Here is a 16,087-nt window from a genome sequence, read left to right as displayed (position 1 = left end):
AATAACAGTGCTAAATTATTTAACATACGTACTAATGCAAAAGAATGGCCATTCTGATAGTACTTTTTATTTTCAGGGAATTCTGCATTTTATAGGGTGTGAATGATGGTTTTTACTTTTAAGCAACTCTTGGCAAAGTTTAAGGTAGATATTAGTATTCCATTCTGTAGAGAAAATAATGACAACCATATCGCACAATTAAGAATAAGATAAGGGTGTGGGATTGCTGGTATCTAGTATAATTATTTAACTGTATCACTTTTTTCTGAGGAACATAAGCAATGTCATTTGAGAGTTTTCCATGTCATAGGGACAGGACCAAATACTAAGCCAGCTAGACATAGCCCCTGTTTTTGAGGAGTGCTACTGAAGAAAGTAGGGAGGGGTAGAGGGCAGTACCATACAATGTGCATCATCAGGAGAGAAGTACACAATGCTCTCAGAACTTAGTCAAGCAAAGAAAAAATTTCACCAGAAGCAACATCTACACTGAAATCCAAAGAGTGACTGAGAACTATCAAGCTTATCAAGTTCATAGAAATAAAGTAACCCAGGAAGGCCTAGATGACGTCACGGATGTACACTCAAGGAACATTCTTGAAACTGGAAGAAATTGCTCAAGTTTATAAACTTCTCACTTATAACTCAGAAGGAGAGAGGAAAGCTGTAGGCATTAGTAGAAATTTGACCTTAAAGGATTGCTTTAATCCATTTTCTGTCACTGCTAGCACAATTTCACACACTGGGTAAATTAAAGGAAAGAGGTTTATTTTGGCCCATGGTTCTGGTGATAGGTCAAGAGGCCACATCTGGTGATAGCCATGTTGCTGGCAAAATGCCAAGATAGTTCAGTCCTAAGCAAACTAATGTTTGACTTTTTTTTCTTCTTCTTTTATAGATGGTTCACTACCAAGATAGCACCTTAATCTATTAATGATATGCATGTACTAACCCATTCTTTAGGGCAGAACCCTAATCACCTCTTAACATTTCCTGGTCCTTTCTCTTAATATCGCATAGCAAGGATCAAACTTCAATGCTAATTTCAGAGTGGACAAACCACATAAACAATATTTAAGATCTCCAAAGGACTTATGGAATTTGGCCAGTATTTTGAAAGCAAGGTCATGAGATAGTGAGATTTGCATTTCAGAAAAGTCACCTTGGCCTGGAATGAAGGGACATAGCAAAGGGAAAGGGGATTGAGGAGAGGCTGGGTAGATGATTAAAGAATCTTATGACAGAATGCAAGAACAGAACAGTGTGACCCCGAAGTAGGGTTGGTAACAATACAGATGAGGGGGAATGAATAGATATAAAATATGTAAGAGACAACCCCGAGGATTTTGGCGTCTTGATAAACAGGGCAGGATAAAACAACCCTTGATGTGGCCTTGGAGAAATGAATGGATGCAATGCTTGTCACTAAGACTAGGGGGACACAGGAAAAAGGAGTTTAGAGGTAGGGAATATTAAGTATACTTTTAGACCTATGATGTTCCGGTGGCATAGCCCAAAGCATATGTGCATTGTCTGGCAAGGAATACATAGATAGGAATAATTTCTTCTCTGTAGTCTCTTGAGAGATCCTGAATACATTGAACCATGAGTAGATGTATGTTGGAATTGATGTTTAGCACTGATGCTAGGGAGCAGCTTTTGTCTTCTCTTTCTGTCTCTTGGTCTCCTGGGAAAACAATGAGGTCAGCGGTCTTCAGAGAACACAATTTACCTGATGATCAGAGATGGGTCTCTCCAAGCAGCAAGAACAGGACGGACGTCCTAAGACCAGTCTGCAAAAGTATGAGAGTAGATAGTACTGAGAGAATAGAGGTTCCATGTGCTGGTGCCAAAGTGATGGCAACGTTATTAAATTAACCTCTTCCGTTTCTACCACGTATACTGGAGGTCAACTAAAATTTACACTAACGTTTTTTTTCCTGGTGAAAACTTCTGAAAGGTCAGCAAACAGATATGATTATGTTTCACCTTAAAAAACTGAAAATAACAGTAAATGTTAGACCCTGTATTAGCAGGAGAGCTACAGACTTAGACATTCAGACCGCTTTCCTGAAAACATTCCTTCTTTTATCAAAAGTGAGAAACGATGGACTTGGCAGATGTGGTGGTTTGAATGAAAATCGGTCCCCTAGGCTCATAAGAGAGTGGCACTGTGAGAAGCTGTAGCCTTGTTGGAGTAGGTGGCCCAGTAGGGGTGGGCTTTGAGGTTTCAGATGATCAAGCCAGGCCCATTGTCTCTCCTGTCAGTCTGTGGATCTGGATGTAAAACTCTCATCTCCTTCTTCAGTACCGTGTCTGCCTGGACGCTGATGCTTCCCACCATGATAATAATGAATTAAATAAACTTCTGAACCTGTAATCCAGCCCAATTAAATGTTTTTCTTTTTAAGTGTTGCTGTAGTCATGGTGACTCTTCACAGCAATAGAAACCCTAAGACAGCAGATATATTAAGCACACAGCATATTTACCGTAATGAATTAGAACAAAGGTGTGAGATAATTTTATGATTTCTGGTCTGGGAAAGTCAAGTATTGGCACTGTCACCAGCTTAAACTTCCAGAAAGGATTAAGAAAGAATAACACATGAGTTTTAGACTGAAATTGCTCAGCAAGAAGTGACAGCACAAGGTTTGTAAGAATGCTCTTGTGCTCCGAGAACTATAAACCAAAGCTCAGCCATGGCTTAAGCACATGGGCTCTAGAAATGTTCAGACACTGCCTCTTGAGCCACGTTTACATATGGCTTCTCAGTGCTGGGGGCAATTCAAAACTGGACCAGCTCAAAGTCGAGTTGAGGATAATAATAATAGTAATAATAAAAAGAAAATGAAGTAAGAGTTGATTTTGACTATGAATTTTATTTTTTAACTGTGACTTAGAACCTTTCTAATGGTAATTCCAGATTACTTCAGGTCAGGGGGACAGGGGGGCCAGTAATTCTCCTCCCTAACCTAGAGTGTCCTAACTGATAAATGTGTTTGGATGAAAAGAAGCAAAAACTTGTTATTTATTAGAAAATACCGTAAGTAGACAGTCTAAGGCTATATTTTTCTTTACTACCTTTCTGACATTTTCTTTGAAGGTCAGGGAGATGGCCAAGTGCAAAGAGACTCGCAGAACTGTGGGTTATTTATGCAACTTCTTACGGACGTACAATTTAAGCTTGACCACTCTGCTCATTCTGGAATGAACCCAGGCCAAGTGGTAGGGATTAATCTGCCAAGAGACAATCTTCAATAAATTATTTGGTTGTGTTTTCCCCCTCTTTTCCTGCTTTAAAACATTTTCTTCCAATAAATAATCGAGTTGTACACTGGAAAACAAAAATGACTGACCTCCTCAAACAGTAAGGGGAAGCATGAAAATGCAGACTGGAGACGTTTTCCTTGTAGTATCCGTGCAGTGAGAAAATGTACTTATTTATTTGAAATACCAGCAAATGGGTTCCCATGGAATGAAATATTTATTAAAATTGCTTCTTTGGCTCTCTCCAGTTGCTGATAGGGTTTAAGGAGAGTCAGGCATGGAAGCTGGAGTGAAGGTATGTCTAGTTATTTATTTATGGTTCAAGCAGCCAGCTTCGACCACAAGGCTTACTTTGGGAAATCGTAGAGTTGAAGCCAGACGTGACTGACAATATAGTTATTCACTGTTTTTATTGAACCATTTGCTACTGCTCAACAAAATAAATCTTAAAAGATTTCTGTATTTACTTGGCTCTACTTTAAAGTTCTTACTCTGTTGTTAAGGTATATTTGTGTGAGTTTTAATTAAAGTTTACAGTACTGTGTACATATACGACTGTTTTTAAATTCCATCAATACCTCCATTTCTTTTGTTGTTATTGTTTAATTTGAAATTGTTTAATTGTTTTCTTTCTTGTTTATTTCCTCAGGCTTTATAATATAAAAATCAGTTTTAGTTCTCCAATAAAAGATATGGGTATCATCTCCCATTCCATTTTTTTTCTCAAAATGTATCTATTCTAATTAACACCCTGTCTTCTCAAAGTGTTCCAATGATGTCTTCAATGTAATTATTTCAAACAATTCCTAAAACAAAACATATTCATGAGCTGTGCTCAGAAAGAATAAGAAGTGTCAAGTATTCTAAAGTTTTGTGTAAACCAAAGACACTTTAGAGAGGAAACGGACAGCTTCACTCTTCAAAGAACATGGATGATATTGGAGCTGTGTGGATTTTCTTGTGTTCCATCAGCATTTACTGACAGAGCTTAAGAAAGCCACTAAAACTTGCAAAAAGTTATCTCCAGCATGAATTAAAAAGCATTCCAATGTGTTTGTTTCTGTTATTGCTGACTTCTGGAAAGCTAATAAACCAAGCAGAGATAGAACTTTAGAGCTGAATGTAGCCATACAGACCATCTAATCAGAGCTCCTCAAATCATGAAAAAGGAAAGTGGGGTCTTTAGGAATTATATAAATTGAACAAAGACATCTAGCACACAGCAGAGCAAAAATTAGAACCCTGTCTTTTAACTCCTGCTTCTGTGCCATTCAGTGATACCCATGGTGACGCGATGGGATATGATGTAACATGATGAAAGAGAGACAGAGAGAGGAAAGAGAAACAGACACAGAAACACAGGCGGAAAGTGTAAGTAACAAGTCTTCCAGAAATCGAATGTAGTTTGAGTAGGCTATAAACCCATGAACTTGTATGTGTTGCTAGAAGTGTGCTAATGCCTGGGTGTGGGGCACAGTCACCCTCTTACACTAGGATCTTATTCCAGTGCTCACTACTCCTGAACACCTGTCTCTCTGGCACTTGCTGTGGCTAAAACGATTCTGAGATCAACGACCTTGATACTGAGGCAATATACTAGCTAGGCAGGCACAGTTGCCCCCCCTCCCCTTCAGCGCTCTTTGGAGTCCAGATTAAGCTGGTTGCTACCAATAGCACTTTGACTTCTCCCTAGTCCTCTATCTGCATTCCTTCATAAGTGTTGATCTTGAAAGTTTTTTTCCCCAAAGTTGCAAACCTTCATCTGTGTGTGCCTCTGATCAGAGATGTAAACAGCGTGATGCTTAAGAGTCTACAAGCAACACCAGCCTGGCTGAATATGAATCCTGGCTGTGCTATTTACACTGTGTTCCCTTGGGAAAGTTCCTCCTTTAAATCTCATTTTGATCAATATTTAAAGACAATATCAGAAAATTCAATATAACTAGATTTATATTATATTAAACTATCTTTGAAGCTGTACAACAGTACTGAACACAGATTGTTAGGCACAATCATCCCAAATACCTACAGTAACCAGTTGGCACATTGCAACTGGAGGAATGTTTACAAAAGGCATATGCAAAGCTAAAGCAACCAATAAGAAAGGGTAAGACACCCAGAGACCAGAAGCAGGTGAGTCAGGATCAGTCCCAGGCCTGTCAAAGCAAACAGTCAAACCAGCTTTACACAACTATAGAGAGCTGGAGCAGAGAATGACCCACTCTTGATTGGTGCAAGTTCAGGCTTGCCAGAGCCTGGAAGGGAAGGAGAGAACTCTAAATACAATGGTCTCTTTCCTCCCTTGACCTAGAATTTGCAGAGACTACTACTACTACCCAAAAACACATGAGAGATGCTGTAAAAAGCAATGTATAGACCAGTATTTCCACTCCTCTGTGAATTCACACACACACACACACACACACACACACACACACACACACACACACACACACACGAACAGAACAGGAAAAAGATGGGCAGAGATGAAATCTTGATGGCTCCCTAATAATAATAAGCATAGAGGTCCTCAAAAGTTTATAATTATCCAATAATCCCAACTTCTGTCATTCTTAGCACACCTGTTTGAAATCTTGTTGCTCATGAAAATTCAGCATTTGGTTTGGACTTTTTCTTTTCTTAATGTGATAGTGTCATTCATTTTTGAGAATTTCATTCCATGTAATTTTTTTATAACATTCACCCCTTTGTCCTATCCTTCATTCCTGTATCCTTTCTCAACCTCAGCTTGCTTTAAACTGACCCACCAAGTACAACTTGTGCTGCCCTCGGAGTTATGTTTATGGACTGTCTACTGGAATAGCATACAGCTACCAGGAAACATAGCCTTAAAGAAAACTGACACTCTTTCAGCTACAAGCCATTAGCTGTCAATCACTCCTCTGTTAGGGATCTGGATTATAAACCCTTCTCACCTCATGCTAGAGTATTGACTGACTTAACTTGGACTGGTCTGGTGCAGGCAACCATAGCTGCTATGAGTTTATGAGTGAAGCTATTCTCTCAAGTTCATAGATATTGATTTTTTTTTTTCAAATCATCCCTTATCCCTGGCTCTTACAATGGTTTTGCCCTCTTTTCTTCTCGGGTCCCTAAGCTTTGGTATAGCGAGTGTGACAGATGTTCCATTTGCAACTGTGCTCTGCACGAATGCTTGTTCTCGGGACTTTGGACAGTTGTGAGTTTCTGCATTAACCACCATCCACTGCATGAAGACTGTTCTCTAATGAGGTCAGAGAGCTACACTAATCTATGGCTATAGAGATAGGAATTTAAAGGGTAATTGAATACTATGCCCATTTATCCTATTCTGTTATACATATCCCTGTGTGTACACATATAATTTCCTGCCTGCCATAAAAGTGTCTTCCCATTATCAAAAAAGTTAGGATGTTACAATTCAAAAGCAGCTTGCCACACTTCCACAGGAATAATAAAACCATCCATAGGGAGGTTAGGGAAATGGCTCAGTAATAGGGGGACTGCCACATAGAACTGAAATTCAGATCCCCAGAACCTATATAAAAGCCAGGCAGGACATCCCCAGGGCCAGCTAGATAGATCGGCAGAATTGATGGGCTCTGGAGTCAATGAGAGACCCACCCTCAACAAATAAAGTGGAGAGCAATTGGAAGTCATATTATACAAACATCAGAACACATGCACACAAATGTGCATATGTGCATGTATGTTCTATATCTGTGTTCACACACTTGCAAACATACACATCATATACATATACACATACACATATATTCAGGTACACACATGTGAGTACACACACACACACACCACAGCTGCTGCTCTATACATCCCAGAAAATTTTAATTCTAATTTTCTGATTCCAACTTCTCAAGCACTCCAAGCTGGGGAACCCAGACTTTCTCAAACCTAAAGTCTAATAGTATTGAACCTGGGAATCTTTCTTTACACCTTCCTGAACAAAAAAATCATAAGTGCAAGTTTTGTTGTCTGGAAGAGATGGACCACAGACTCATGTGATCCTCAAAAAAATTGATGTAACGAAGGAGTCTACATAGCCAACCTCTGCAAAATGACCCGCTGCCAGTCACTACCTACCTGGTCATGAAGGGAACTGGAGACTCCAGACCATCAATGTTCTATACTTGCTTCACATGGGTAAGCAGAGTTTCTAATCTATAATAGAGTCACTTTTTTTTCTGAAGTTTGTATATCAATTTACATAATTCAGTTTTCAGCATACATAGTCAATTCTCCCAAGTTGTTTTCTTGTTATTATTTTAGATCTTGCTGAGGCAAATTTTTTGATTGCCTTAAGGTTTACCAGCAAGCTTTATAAGCAGTAGAAATGTTAACACAGAGATTAATATTTATGAAAAACCTCAATTCTTTTATTCAAATGTAGTATTTTAAGGTTTTTAAAACCTTAGTGGTTAAAAGCACTTGTTTCTTTTACAGAGGACCAAGGTTTGGTTTCAGCACCTTCATGGTGGCTAACAACTCACTATAACTCAAGTTCAAAGGAATCTAAGGTATCTGATGTCCTCTTCTGAATGCCACAAGCAATGGGCATGCAAACAAAACACTCATACATTTTTTAAAAATCTATTTTAAAAATGAAAAATTTTCATTATCAAAGTTATTTTAATATGTGGCAATCTGTTTTTTAAGACTAGGTAGTTAACTAAATTAAACTTAGCTAATAGTTTTTATGACTTTGAAAGGATTTTAAATTCAAACATAAATTATATATATGAATGATTAGTTTTATCTCAACCTGACTAAGCTAAAGTCATTTTGAAAGAGCAACTCTCAATTGAGAAAATACCACTCTAAGATTTGCCTATAGGGAAGTCTCTAGAACATTTTCTTGTTTAATGACTGATGAGCGAGGACCCAGCACACTGGTCCTCACTGGTACCATGTCCTGGGCAGGCAGAACTAAATGATATGAAAGAGTGAGCTGAGCAAACTCCAGGGAACACTCCAGTAAACAGTGCTCCCCCAGTGGCTTCTGCTTCTGTTACTGCCTCCAGTCTCCTGCCTTTAGTTCCTATGCTAACTTCCCTCACTAATAGTGACCTGAGAATTGTAAAATGAAATAAAGTCTTTCCCTCCCTCCCCCCCCCCCCCATGTACCTTTCTGTCCTGGTCCTTATCATATCTAATAGAAACCCTGAGGCAGGAATTGGTACCAGAGAGTAGGCTATTGTGGTGACAGACATGGCCATTTTGCTTTTGGAAGTGTTATGAAAGGAGTTTGGAACTTTAAACTAAAAAAGTTATTGAGTTCTCAGAGCCCAATTGTGTCTTTGGATTATTGTAAGAAAACAATTCTGAGGACAATGTACATAATGAAGGACTAACTTGTCACATTTCAGAGGGAAGCAAAGACTCCACTCAGGTCTTTTGTGTGAAATCTTGAATTAAGAATATGTGACTCTGGTCAGCTATGATGGAACAATTGGCTGTAATTAACAATAGGCCAAAACCACTGAGGTAAAACCTTTGCTTTCCAGGAACAACTGAGACAAGTCAGCTGGGCTACATAATCAGCATCGTGAAGAAAATCTTCTGGGAGGTGTTTCCTTAGGCTCAGCATACATAAGCCACAGGACAGAGAGGGCCAAAGCTGTAAGTTGTACGGGTAACTGAATCTGATAAGAGTTTTCAAGTTGGTACTGCTTTTGAAGGTATGAAGGGGTCATGGAACGCAGCTGAGGTTTGGCACTGTGAGAATCCAGGAAAGACCATTGGTGAAGGTGCACCCTCAGGTGCAGTAGAAACCCTGGAACCAAAGGGTTCATGGGGCAAGGTTGAGGCATGGCACCATGTAGTAGGGTCAGAGTCCCTAAAAGTGAGCCCAGGAGAAAATATTGGTGAAATTGCAAGCCTCGGATCCGGTAGAAACCCCAGCAGTTTGAAGATGCCAGTCCCATTGGGTGAGCATGAAGGATGTGCTGGTGAGAAGCTCTGTGTGCTGTGGAGGGCAAAGCTGAAGAAGCTTCCTTGACCTGCTGAAACCCAAAAAAAATGTGACTGCCAGACGCTTGGTACCGAGCACTGCACGCAGGACTCTGGTTTGCTTTGATTTGACTATGGCTATGCTCTGGTTCTTCCCTCTTGAAGGAAAAAAAATATTAAATTCATTTTTTGTTTGCTTGATTTTACAGAAGCCCACAGTTAAACAACTTTGGAATATTGGACTTTGGATATGTTAGAGAGAGACTGAACTTCAAAGAGACATTGGGCTTCTAAACAATGTAAACTTTTAAAGCATTTGAATGGTACTTTTTGAAGTTAGAATGTATTTTATATTTTTGTATTGACATTTTATATTATATGTTATAATTTTAATCATATTAATTATAATTATATGTTATTTAAATATATAACTATATATTATATATTTGACAAAATTTTATATAGTATATCTTATATAATTTTATATGTTACATATTTTTTAATATTATATAATTATATGTAAGCACTATATATGATATATAATATTGGGAACAAACAATAAAGAAAAATTTATGGTTTAATAGTGTTCTGTATGTGTGTTAAGTTGACAAAGGGCAAACTGTGTTGGTCAGTTTTCTGTCCATGTGACAAAAGCTAAAGTCATTTTCGAAAAGGGACTCATACTGGAGAAAACACCCTCATAAGATTCACCTACTTTTCCTAGTTAATTATTGATGTGTGAGCCCAGCTCAGTAGGGTCAGTACCAACCACAGGCAGGTGGGCTTAGGTGGTATGAGAAAGTACAAAAAGCAAGCTAGAAGGAGACGCCAGTAAACAGCATTCCCCTTGGCTTGTACTTCAGTTGCTGCCTTCAGGTTCTTGCCTTGAATTGATGCTCTGACGTCCTTCACTAGTGAAATACTGCCTAACAATAAGATAAGGAAAACCCTCTCATTCCAAAGTAACTTTTGGTCATGGTCTTTATCATAGCAACAGAAACTCTAACTATTTCTTTCACTTTACTAGGATACTTATAATAATATTATTTGTGGGCTAGGCATACTTTCAAGGACTTTACAGATATTAGTTTATTTAACTTTTATAGCAATCTTATGAGACATATGCTATTATATCCCTTTTAAAGATAAAAGCTAAGGCGCAAAGTTTACATAGTCACATTTTTAGGGTCCAAACTCAGACAAGAATAAAACAGTGGCCACATGAACTTAGAAGTAGCTAAAATTTATTGAGAGTTTGCTGAGGGCAACTGTACTAAGTGATTTCCCCTCCTTTATTAATTTATGTAACGTTGGCTGTATCAATAGTATAAACTAACTATAGCCACTTTACAAATAAACAAATATGACAAGAGATGTAAACTAACTTGCTCAAAACCACATAGTAAGTTAAAAAATCAAGATTCCATCTGTATTCGCTAGCTCCAGTGCCTATATTCCTAGTTAGTTAAATAGTGTTTAGAAATATATAACACTGAAAAACATCCAGATAGGAGACAAATCGTGTGGAGTTTTCAACAAGAGAATAAACTTTCTCTCCCTGGGTAAATGTCCTTCCACTTTCCCTAACAGATTACTGAAAACACTGGTGATGTTCAGCTCTCTCTGGCTTGCACCCTGGCTGCAGGCTCGCCTCTCCTCTGATGTGTTTTCCCAAGCACACCATCTTCAAGCTGCTTCTTTTGGAGGAATTTAAGGAAAAAGTGTTTGGATTAATCCAGTGGGATGTGTTCAGTTTTCCTATCTATATGCTGTGGGAATCAGAAGCAACAAGAGCTCACAAGCACAACCTCCCAGCTCCCGACAGCAGCCAGCCCTCTCTGCCCCACCCTCTGGGTCCCTGGAGGTCTTTTCTCTGGAGATTGTTGTTAATCTGGTCTCCTAGCCCTGAGGGATGAGAATCTGGGCCAGCACAGAGAACAACAAAATAACAGAAGTCAGCAATACAAACAGTAAAAACACAGTGCTAAGATTTGTGCCTTTGCAAAACTCTTTTTACATGTGCATTGTCTCATTTGGAGAATCCCCATGGGGAATTTTAGAAACTGAAACTGGTTCAAAGTAATGTTTAGAACTTTTGAGTTTTTCTGTTTACCTTCAGTCCACCTCATTCTTATGCACTGCTTTTCCTCTGGTGACCTTAAATTGTTATTTGAATGGTTTGTCTGTTTACTTCAGAAGAAATGGATACTTTATCTATCCAAACATTTAATTCTGGGCTTTTAAAAGACAGAATGGTCATCATATTGTAAATATATTGGCACACTGCCTTAAATTGAGACAAAATGTGCGAAAATAAGTCTGTGCACAATGAGGTGCAACCATGGTCAAGCTGGGAAAAATGTTTTTACCCAAACCATAGTAACATACTGGGCTTCCAGGCTCGCAAATTAAGAAAATTTTGAAGCCACACACACTATATGGTATTTTATTATGGCAGCTCAAGCTGATTAAACTCGACTAATGTATGTAGACACACAGTACAATATATACAGTACAAGATCATACAGAAACATATATTGGTGCTGAGATGGCTCATCGGTCAAGAGTTCTTGCTGCTCTTGCAGAGGATCTGAGTTTGGTTGTCAATTCACACTGCCTGTAATGAATAGATCCAGGAGGGGCTGATGTCCTTCTCACTCCTTAGCAGGTACCTGCACACAGGTGGTACACACAGACAGACAGACAGACACACACACACACGTACACACATACATGAGAATAAAAATAACTTTTAAAAAATAAATATACATATTGATATTTATATAGTTATATGTAGGTATAAATGTTTGACTATAAAATGAAAGAAAAACGATATAGCATAGATAATAAAATAATTAAGAGGCTCAAAACAATGAAAATCTAATACTTCAAGGCATTGTATAAACAAAAGAATATTTTAAGTATGAAATTTTACCAAGTAGTAGGTCAGGTTATATAGAGACCTCAGAAAAGAACTGGACAGATGCAGAGGAGAAAGAAATTGCCCGAGTCATTAATAATGACTTACAAAACTATAAAACAGCAGAAAGAGGAGCAAATAATTTTTGCCCAAAACTTCCGTGTGAAACTGTGTGAGGTAGCATGTAAGCAACAGGAGTCAGGAGGCAGAGTGTTAAGAGTGGGGGAGGGGAGAACAGCCTCTGTGTGCTTTTGGTAAAATCGAAATGAGATCCAAGCTTGCTTTTGACAACGGGGGCCTTTTGTGCCCCTGATCATGGTAGCTCTGACAGTGGAGTGCATAGCTGGTTTGGGAGAGCAAAACCCAACTGCTTCAGATTTAGCGAGCTTTGTCTCAATCAATTAAGCCCCCTGGTGAGATAAATGACTCAGATGAGAGGCGTCAGTGCCTTCTGGGACAATTAGTGTCAGGAAAAATGGGGAACAAGCCTCCATGAGCAGCACCGGGAAAAATATTTCTACAAAGCCTTAGAAAATAATGAAAAGAAAATTTGCGAAGAACAAAACATGGATTCCACTCATAGAATTTTAATTTTGGCATTCTCGTGAGGAGGCAGTGAGTTCAGATAAATGCTCTTAGCTCGTCCAAAGCCCTTAATAAAATTACTCAGCAAGAAAAGTGATGGCCCAAGCCAAAAGAGGTTAGAAAGGAAATCTATGTTGTACTACCTTATCCAAAGTTAACAGAGGCAGTTTCAATTTCAAAATTTATGGAAGATTTCCTCTCCTTATCATTGAGAGGTATCTTTCTACATTTTATCATAAATATTAATAACAAAAATATCAATTCTGTTTCTACCTTGATTCAGATTTTCAAGACACATGTAGCCTACTGAATCCATCAAAGCTGAGTACACTCATAGAGTTACTGATCGTTAAGATGGCTGTGTAAGACTGATTGGTCTGCCTGGAAAGAGTCCAGATTCCTGCAGAATCAGACAGTGCTATCTAGGGGGGGAAAACACAGTACAGGATGATAACTCAGACTAGTGTTATCCAATTATGGACTCCTGTATTTAAAGACATTAATGCTTTTCTGCCTGATAAGGCCTAGATTTCATCTACTTAGCAAGCAATTGTTCCAGATCCCCCGTAGTTACTGCTATTTCTCTTGAATTGAAATAATTAGTAGAAAAAGACAGGCAGCATTTCTGAACTTTACAAATTGGAGGTTGGTTTGTACTATTATTTAGAGCTATTTAATCTTGAAAAGCCTGGGGCGCTTCCTCCTAAATAGACGTTTTATCAAGTTGGATGGAAAATGATGGATAGGTGCCAAGCTGGAAGATGTTTTCAGTGCTGCAAATCTAGTGCTAACTATACGCCACCCATTGTTCTAAATGTTCTTCATTCTAGGTTCAGAGTCCATTACTGATAATTTTAAGATCAAAATCTTTTGAAAAATCAACGGTTTTGTAACTAAATAGGCAACAAAATGAACCAAATTGACTTGACAGCAAAATCTGAAATAATTTCTAGTTGAAAAAAAAAAGTGCTGTTTGATGAATTCCCTAGATCCCACTGGAGTACTATGTAATATATGGTACATCACATAAATACAAATTGCTGCATATGGTACGGCATATGGTAATTCATATAATAAATATAGGTTGTCTGTCCCATATGAGGGCTCTGTACATACGAGGCAAGCACTCTACCACTGAGCTACACTCCTGGTACATGACCTTTATAAAATCAAAATTTCTAAGTTTCAAAATATATCTGGATCAAAATATTTCAAGTAAAAGAATTGTTTTCTTTTTTATTAGATATTTTATTTACACTTCAGATGGCATCCCCTTTCCCCATTCCCCCCCCCACCCCCCTTAGGAAACCCCTATCCCATGCCCCCTTTTCCTTTTTGCATTTATACATTTTTTTTAAAATAATGTTAATCATAGGCTTTATAAGTTTGGAATTGTTCAATCAGAGGTGTAACCCACTGACCAAACTAGATATAACAACTATCTTTGACTGGTGGAGATACATGAACATCTGGCTCCCTGTCTCCCCCCTCTTTCTCTCTTTCATCACCTAGCTTCTCCTCTCTTTCTTCTTCTCCTCTTCTTACTCCTTTTCTTCCTCTCAGTACTCCTCCTACCTTAGCTCCTCCTACACACCACCCTAAGAATTGTTTTCTATAAATCTCAAAAAAAGATGTGTTCAATATTTCTTTTAGGACAAGAAATTGAGGTACAGAATCAAATAAATCTCTTTATTATATAAAATGAGGGAGAGACAGAAAAGACATTCTCTCTTTCACAACACAGAGACATCACACACACACACACACACACACACACACACACTTGTAGGAAAATAGCATTTACTCCAAATAATTTACTCTAATAAATTTATATCTAATAAGGACAACTTGTTGCTAAGTATAACAAGAATGACAATATGAGAATGCCCAATGGGGACAAAGGGTTTGATAAAGGTAATTCAGAAATCAGTAAGTCAGAAAGTGACCAGCACCTCCAGGCCTGGAAAGGAAAAGGGAGACAACTTTTTCCCAAAGGCTGAGAAGGGCTGTTGACCCTGTAGACTGGGGTACTATCCTACAAACGCAGACTCCCTGCCCTGGAGATCAGTGTTCTAGGCAAGATAAGTGAAAAAAAAAAAAAAAAAGATAACCTAAATTCTGCTTTTCTCAGCTTCTCCACCTTAGCTTTAGCACCTGTACTCGGCAAGCCTAGTGATTAGAGGCCAAACACCAGCGAGGCCTATAAAACATAGCTTTCTGTCTCTCCGCCACAGAGCAGAGCAGAAGAAGGCAGAAAAATACTGGCTCTGACGTCGGGTTATCAAAAGAAAATCAGCCGAGGTTGAGAAAAAATATGTTGGAAAACAGATTAAGGATCATAGTGAAATGGTTTGAAAGGTAGCAGTAAGGCAAACCCTAACCAAGTGGGTTCCCTGTTTAGTTAGTAAACCTCTACATGATATGTATAATCAGTCAAGAATCAAGCTTCCTAGAAGACTGTTTGCTTTATTTAAAAAAAAAAAAACTAAATCTTTTGTAACGAAGCCCAAATCTAAGTAGTGCAAGTAAAATGTATTGAGCCAGAGCACCAAGAGGCAAGCATGCAATTAATGGGAAGAAGACTTAGTGTGGACAGAAAATGGATTTAGAAATTTAAGTCAGAAGTAAGTTCTGAGGAGACACTCAGAAATAAAATTCACCTCGTGAGGCTCTTACTGGAGCAAATTACTAACCTAGACAGGTGGCTGTGGGCTCAGCAGCTAAGCACACAGACCACTTTTAGAGAGGAACCAAGAGCGGTTCCTAAGACCTGCTCCATATAGTACGGCGCCCCCTTCTGGCCTCCACACTCAACTGCACTCATATGCACAAACAAACATGCATATACATTTTTTTTTTTTAATTTTAACTAAAAAAATTGGCAGTTGATTTTGATATACTAAAATTCCATGGACACAGCAGCTATACTTTTTAAATTTTATTCTTCTCCTTATAAATACATAAACCAACTCAATGGGTACAGAAAATGATGAAACTGCAAAGATACTAAAAACCATGTCCTGAGCAACAATCAAAAACCCTGAAATTCAGCTAAAGAATAAAAGGCTAGGAAGGTACGAAAATATACTACTCAAACAATTTGAGGGTCATATAAGTAGTGTCAGGTATTAGTCACCTTCCTCAGACCTGTGTCTCCAGAATCCATAGAGTCGCCATGCTTCTCTACAATATAATGAATATGGTGTCAGCACCCGTAGGAGCCCACGTGCTAACCTTTCCACTAATACCAGCACCTGGTAGAATGGGGCGCTAGTCTCTGTGCTCCACCTAGATGAATGTTTTTGGTTAGAGAAAAAAAAAAAAACCACTAAGCAAAGTTAGCAATA

The sequence above is a fragment of the Arvicanthis niloticus genome, chromosome 29, assembly GCF_011762505.2.
Source record: "Arvicanthis niloticus isolate mArvNil1 chromosome 29, mArvNil1.pat.X, whole genome shotgun sequence".
NCBI lineage: Eukaryota > Metazoa > Chordata > Mammalia > Rodentia > Muridae > Arvicanthis > Arvicanthis niloticus.
The sequence above is the reverse complement of the archived record's forward strand: the minus strand, read 5'-3'. Positions refer to the sequence as shown.